The sequence below is a fragment of the Arachis hypogaea genome, chromosome 18, assembly GCF_003086295.3.
Source record: "Arachis hypogaea cultivar Tifrunner chromosome 18, arahy.Tifrunner.gnm2.J5K5, whole genome shotgun sequence".
Classification (NCBI taxonomy): Eukaryota; Viridiplantae; Streptophyta; class Magnoliopsida; order Fabales; family Fabaceae; genus Arachis; species Arachis hypogaea.
The window spans coordinates 87,380,883-87,388,257 of record NC_092053.1 but is presented as its reverse complement, the minus strand read 5'-3'; positions in this window follow the sequence as shown (position 1 = coordinate 87,388,257).

Genomic DNA, 7,375 nt, shown 5'->3' with positions numbered 1-7,375 from the left:
GTAGCATCTGCATACCCTCCATTGGAGTCAGTAGCTTTGAGTTGAATCCTCAGCTCATTATCATGGTGCAGCAAAGTTGCCAGTATTCCGGTCTTCCACAGGAAGAACCTACAGAGTTTCTGGCACAATTTTTACAAATTGCTGACACAGTACATGATAAGGAAATAGATCAGGATGTCTACAGACTATTACTGTTTCCATTTGCTGTAAAAGATCAAGCCAAGAGGTGGTTAAATAACCAACCTAAGGCCAGCATAAGAACATGGAAACAGCTGACAGAAAAATTCCTGAATCAATATTTCCCTCCAAAAAGGATGACACAGCTAAGGCTGGACATCCAAGGCTTTAAACAAGGAGATAATGAATCTCTTTATGATGCCTGGGAGAGATACAGAGAGATGCTACGAAAATGCCCCTCTGAAATGTTTTCAGAGTGGGTTCAGTTAGACATCTTCTACTATGGGCTTGCAGAAGGAGCTCAGATGTCTTTAGATTACTCAGCTGGTGGATCTATCCATATGAGAAAGACAATCGAAGAGGCTCAAGAGCTCATTGATACAGTTGCCAGGAATCAGCATCTGTATCTCAGTAGCAACCCTTCCATGAATGAAGAGGTTAAAACAGTAACTGCTGAATTCAGTACTGTAAAACAAGCTGCTGAATTCAATCAGCAATTAGATTTTCTAACAAAGCAGCTAGCTGAATTCAAAGACAGGTTACAGGAGACAAGGATAGCTAATATACATATGGACGAACAGTTTAAGCAAACAAAGCAGCAGCTATCAAAGCAAATAGCAGAAGAATGCCAAGCAGTTCAATTAAGAAGTGGGAAAACATTAAATACCCCACCTCAAGGCATCAAAAATTCAAGAAATGAGCAACCCACCAAAGATTCCCCTGAGGATAGTAAGCCCAGGGAAAAATAATTCTGGCACTAAAACGCCAGAAAATGGGTGGAAGGCTGGCGCTGAACGCCCAGACCATGCCCAAAACTGGTGTTCAGCGCCAGAAACAAGGCAGGATTGGCGTTCAACGCCAGAAATGGGCAAGAATCTGGCGTTGAACGCCCAAATGGGGCAGAATCCAGCGTTGAACGCCCAACAGGGGCACATTTCTGGCGTTCAGGCGCCAGGAACAGACAGTGAGCTGGCATCTAACGTCACTCCAGCTTCTGACTCTGGCATTCAATTGCCAGTGAGGGATCAGACACACACAAGTGCTGACAACAACCCCTCTAAAAAGGCTTCTTTAACCACTAAGGTTGAGGAATATAAAGCCAAGATACCTTATCCTCAAAAACTCCGGAAAGAGGAGCAGGATAAGCAATTTGCTCGCTTTGCAGATTATCTAAGGACTCTTGAAATAAAGATTCCATTTGCAGAGGCACTTGAGTAAATACCTTCTTATGCCAAGTTCATGAAAGAGATCTTGAGTCATAAAAAGGAGTGGAGAGAAACAGAAAGAGTTCTCCTCACTGAAGAATGCAGTGCAGTCATTCTGAAAAGCTTTCCTGAAAAGCTTAAAGATCCTGGGAGTTTTCTGATACCATGCATATTAGAAGGTGATTGCACCAAGACAGCTTTATGCGATCTTGGGGCAAGCATCAACCTGATACCTGCATCCACTATCAAAAAGCTTGGCTTAACTGAAGAAGTTAAACCAACCCGGATATGTCTCCAACTTGCTGATGGTTCCACTAAATACCCATCAGGCGTGATTGAGGACATGATTGTCAGAGTTTGGCCATTCGCCTTTCCCACTGACTTTGTTGTGCTGGAAATGGAGGAGCACAAGAGTGCTACTCTCATTCTAGGAAGACCCTTCCTAGCAACTGGACGATCCCTCATTGACGTCCAACAAGGGGAAATAACCCTGAGAGTCAACAATGACGAGTTCAAGTTGAACGCTGTCAAAGCCATGCAGCATCCAGACACATCAACAGACTGCATGAAAGTTGACCTTATTGACTCTTTGGTAGAAGAGATCAACATGGCTGAGAGTCTCGAATCAGAGTTGGAAGACATCTTTAAAGATGTTCAGCCCGATTTGGAGGATTCAGGGGACATGAAAGAGCCTCTGAACTTTCTTCTGAAAGAGGAAAAACCTCCTAAACCAGAGCTCAAGCCACTGCCACCATCCTTGAAATATGCATTTCTAGGAGAAGGTGACACCTTTCCAGTGATCATAAGCTCTGCTTTAAATTCACAGGAAGAGGAAGCACTTATTCAAGTGCTAAGGACACACAAGACAGCTCTTGGGTGGTCCATAGGTGACCTTAAGGGCATAAGCCTAGCTAGATGCATGCACAAAATCCTATTGGAGGATAATGCCAAACCAGTGGTTCAACCACAGAGGCGGCTAAATCCAGCCATGAAGGAAGTGGTGCAGAAAGAGGTCACCAAATTACTAGAGGCTGGGATTATTTATCCCATTTCTGATAGCCCCTGGGTGAGCCCTGTTCAAGTCGTCCCAAAAAAGGGAGGCACGACAGTGATTCATAATGAAAAAATGAACCGGTTCCTACAAGAACAGTTACAGGGTGGCGCATGTGTATTGACTACAGAAGGCTCAATACAGCCACCAGAAAGGATCATTTTCCTTTACCATTCATAGACCAGATGCTAGAGAGACTAGCAGGTCATGATTATTACTGCTTTTTGGATGGCTATTCAGGCTATAACCAGATTGCAGTGGATCCCCAGGATCAAGAGAAAACAGCATTCACATGTCCATCAGGAGTGTTTGCTTATAGAAGGATGCCATTTGGGCTATGTAATGCGCCTGCAACCTTCCAGAGATGCATGCTCTCTATTTTCTCTGACATGGTGGAAAAATTTTTGGAAGTCTTCATGGATGACTTCTCAGTATATGGAGACTCATTCAGCTCCTGTCTTGATCACCTGAAACTTGTTCTGAAAAGATGCCAAGAAACCAACCTAGTTTTAAACTGGGAAAAGTGTCACTTCATGGTGACTGAAGGAATTGTTCTTGGGCATAAAATCTCAAACAAGGGAATAGAGGTGGATCAAGCAAAAATAGAGGTAATTGAAAAATTACCACCACCTGCCAATGTTAAGGCAATCAGAAGCTTTCTGGGGCATGCAGGATTCTATAGGAGGTTTATAAAGGATATTTCAAAAATCGCAAAACCTCTAAGCAATCTGCTAGCTGCTGACACGCCATTTGTGTTTGACACAGCATGCCTGCAGGTGTTTGAAACGCTGAAAGCTAAGCTGGTCACAGCACCAGTCATTTTTGCACCAGACTGGACATTGCCATTTGAGTTAATGTGTGATGCCAGTGATCATGCCATTGGTGCAGTATTGGGACAGAGGCATGACAAGCTTCTGCATGTCATTTATTATGCCAGTCGCGTTCTAAATGATGCCCAGAAAAATTACACAACCACAGAAAAAGAACTACTTGCAGTGGTTTACGCCATTGACAAGTTCAGATCATACTTAGTAGGATCAAAAGTGATTGTGTATACTGACCATGCTGCTCTTAAATATCTACTCACAAAGCAGGATTCAAAACCCAGGCTCATCAGATGGGTATTGCTTCTGCAAGAGTTTGATATAGAAATAAGAGACAGAAAAGGGATAGAGAACCAAGTGGCTGATCATCTGTCCCGGATAGAGCCAGTGGAAGGGACGTCCCTCCCCTTTCTTGAGATCTCTGAGACGTTCCCTGATGAGCATCTATTTGCCATTCAGGAAGCACCATGGTTTGCCGATATTGCAAACTATAAAGCTGCAAGGTTCATATCCAAGGAGTACAATAGAATACAAAAGAAGAAATTAGTTACTGATGCAAAGTACTACTTGTGGGATGAACCCTATCTCTTTAAGAGATGTGCAGACGGAATTATCCGTAGGTGTGTCCCCAGAGAGGAAGCACAGAGAATCCTATGGCATTGCCACGGATCTCAATATGGAGGCCATTTCGGAGGTGAGCGAACAGCCACCAAGGTCCTCCAATGTGGCTTCTATTGGCCCACACTCTATAAAGATTCCCGAGAGTTTGTACGTAATTGTGACAGTTGCCAAAGAGCTGGTAACCTGCCTCATGGTTACGCCATGCCTCAACAAGGGATCTTGGAAATAGAGTTGTTTGATGTATGGGGAATTGACTTCATGGGACCTTTCCCACCATCATACTCAAACACTTATATTCTGGTGGCAGTGGATTATGTATCAAAATGGGTTGAGGCTATTGCCACACCCACCAATGATACTAAAACAGTGCTGAAGTTCCTCCAGAAATATATCTTTAGCAGGTTTGGTGTCCCTAGAGTGTTAATCAGTGATGGGGGCACTCACTTCTGCAATAAACAGCTTTACTCTGCCATGGTTCGGTATGGAATTCGCCACAAAGTGGCCACTCCATATCATCCACAAACCAATGGGCAAGCTGAAGTCTCTAACAGAGAATTAAAGAGAATCCTGGAATGGACAGTAAATACCCGTAGAAAGGATTGGGCAAGGAGCTTGGATGATGCTCTGTGGGCTTACAGAACAGCATTCAAGACCCCTATAGGGACCTCTCCATACCAAGTCGTGTATGGTAAGGAATGCCACTTGCCCGTGGAACTGGAACATAAGGCCTACTGGGCAACCAGATTCCTAAACTTAGATGCCAAATTAGCAGGAGAAAAACGATTGCTCCAGCTAAATGAGCTAGAGGAATTCAGATTCACAGCTTTCGAAAATGCCAAGCTTTATAAAGAAAAATAAAAAAAATGGCATGACAGAAAGCTGTCATCTAGAATCTTTGAACCAGGACAGAAGGTCCTGTTGTTTAACTCTAGACTCAGGCTATTCCCTGGGAAACTGAAATCCCGGTGGAGGGGACCATACGTGATTACAAGTGTGTCACCATATGGTTACGTGGAACTTCAAGATATTGATTCTGATAAGAAGTTCATTGTCAATGGACAAAGAATCAAGCATTATCTTGAAGGCAACATTGAGCAAGAATGCTCAAGGCTGATGCTAGATTAAAAGCTCAGCAAGGTCCAGCTAAAGACAATAAAGAAGCGCTTTCTGGGAGGCAACCCAGCCATGGGGTATTAATCCTCTAAGCATTTTGCCCTATTTTTTTCTTTTTTTATTTGTTTATATAAAGTTTACTGACACTAAGGTAAAGGATCAATTGCATAAGTTTACAGGGTTACAGAAGGAATTTGCACACAAAACAGAGATAGAGAGCTCAATGGCAAGAAAACGCCAGTAACGGGGCATTTTGGGCGTTCAGCGCCCAAAATGGGCATCCACTGGGCGCTGAACGCCAGTAATGGCAGCAATTGGGCGTTCAACGCCAGAAATGGCCACCCACTGGGCGTTGAACGCCGGGAATGGCAGCAATTGGGCGCTGAACGCCCAGGAGATCAGCATTTGGGCGTTGAACGCCCAAAACAAGCAGTGTTTGGGCGTTCAAACGCCAGGAAGCCAGGGAGGAGCCAAATCCATTTATCCCACACGTATTTCCATTCTAATTTATAATTCTATGCTTCAATGCATGATTTTTACATGAACATATCAAGAACCCTGATTTCTAAAATCCTTAATTTCTAAAAATCCATCTTTCCAAATTCAATCCAACTCTTTTCAAAATCTTTTCTGAAACAAATCTATCTTTTTCACTCAAAAATCTTTTCAACTAATCCATATCTTTTTCAAATCTTCATATTATCTTTTTCAAAATCCAAATTTATCTTTTTCAAAAATCTATCCTATCTTTTCAAAATTACACTATATCTTCTATCTTATCTTTTTCAACTCAATCTTTCTATCTTATCTTTTCCAATCTTTCGAAAACCCACCCCCTACCCCTTTATAATTGGGTTCGGCCTCCCCCCTCCTCCATCAACAAGTGCACCTCGATCTCCTTCTATCCCTCTCCTTTCTTTTCCTTTGCTTGAGGACAAGCAAACTTCTAAGTTTAGTGTGTTTTTCCGAGATCACTAAGATCATGGCTCCCAAAGGAAAACAATCCAATCCAAGAGGCAAGAAAGAAAGCGTTCCAAAACCACTTTGGAATCAAGGGAAGTTCTTATCTAAAGAACATTCAGACCATTATCTTAAAGTAATGGGTGTGAGATCAGTGATTCCGGAAGTTAGATTCGATCTGAAAGAAGACGAATATCCGGAGATCCAGGAGCAAATTCGAATCAGGAACTGGGAAGTCCTAGCTAATCCTGAAACGAAAGTAGGAAGGAACATGGTCCAGGAGTTCTATGCTAATATGTGGCAGACTGACAAGCAAAGACTATCTGGAACAGCCTGCTACGAATTTCGGACCATGGTCAGGGGAAAGATTGTTCATACCACCCCTGACAAGATCAGAGAGATATTAAAGCTACCTCAGCTAAAGGATGATCCAGACTCCTTCAACAGGAGGATGATGAGAGTAGACATTGGCCTGGATAAGATCCTAGAGGACATATGTATCCCTGGAGCCAGGTGGACCACCAACACAAAGGGCGTCCCAAATCAACACAAGAGAGAGGATCTCAAACCAGTTGCCAGAGGTTGGCTGGACTTCATTGGGCGTTCTCTGTTGCCCACTAGCAACCGTTCTGAAGTCACAGTTAAAAGAGCAGTGATGATTCATTGCATCATGATGGGAAAGGAAGTGGAGGTTCATCAGCTGATTTCAACAGAGCTCTATAAGATTGCTAACAAAAATTCAAAAGAAGCCAGGTTGGCTTATCCAAGCGTGATCTCTCTGCTCTGCAAGGATGCTGGAGTCAAGATGGGAATAACTAAATATATCCTAATTGAAAAGTCAATCACCAAAGCATCAATGGAGAGACAACAAGCACAGGAGGATCTTATCAAGAAGAGAGCACTGGAATTCCTCCCAGAGATTCCTCAAGCAGAATATTGGGAATATCTTGAGACATCTATCACCAAGATACAGGAAGCTATGGAGCAAATAATAAAACAACAAAAGGAACACAGTCAAATGCTGACCCATATGCTTAAAGAACAAGAGGAGCAGGGACGTAACTTAAGGGAACTGAAGCGCCAAAAATCTTCTGTGATACCAAGCCTCCCAAGGATCAGAGGAACCCCCATACCCCCAGAATAAAGGTTGTTAATTTCCAATTTCTGCCTTAACTCTGTGACAGTGTCCTTATAAAAGTACCTTAGAAGTCATATAGTAGTAATTAGTATCTATTTTGATTTTATCTCCAATTAAGCTATAGTTTATTTTTCTCATCATCATTAAACATGAATAAAATAGTAGATCTTTTGAATAAGAAGCAATAAAATTTCGAGTTTCAATAAAACAAATTCTAATTGGTTAAATGTGGTGGCAATGCTTTCTATCTTCTGAATGAATGCTTGAACAGTGCATATGTCTTTTG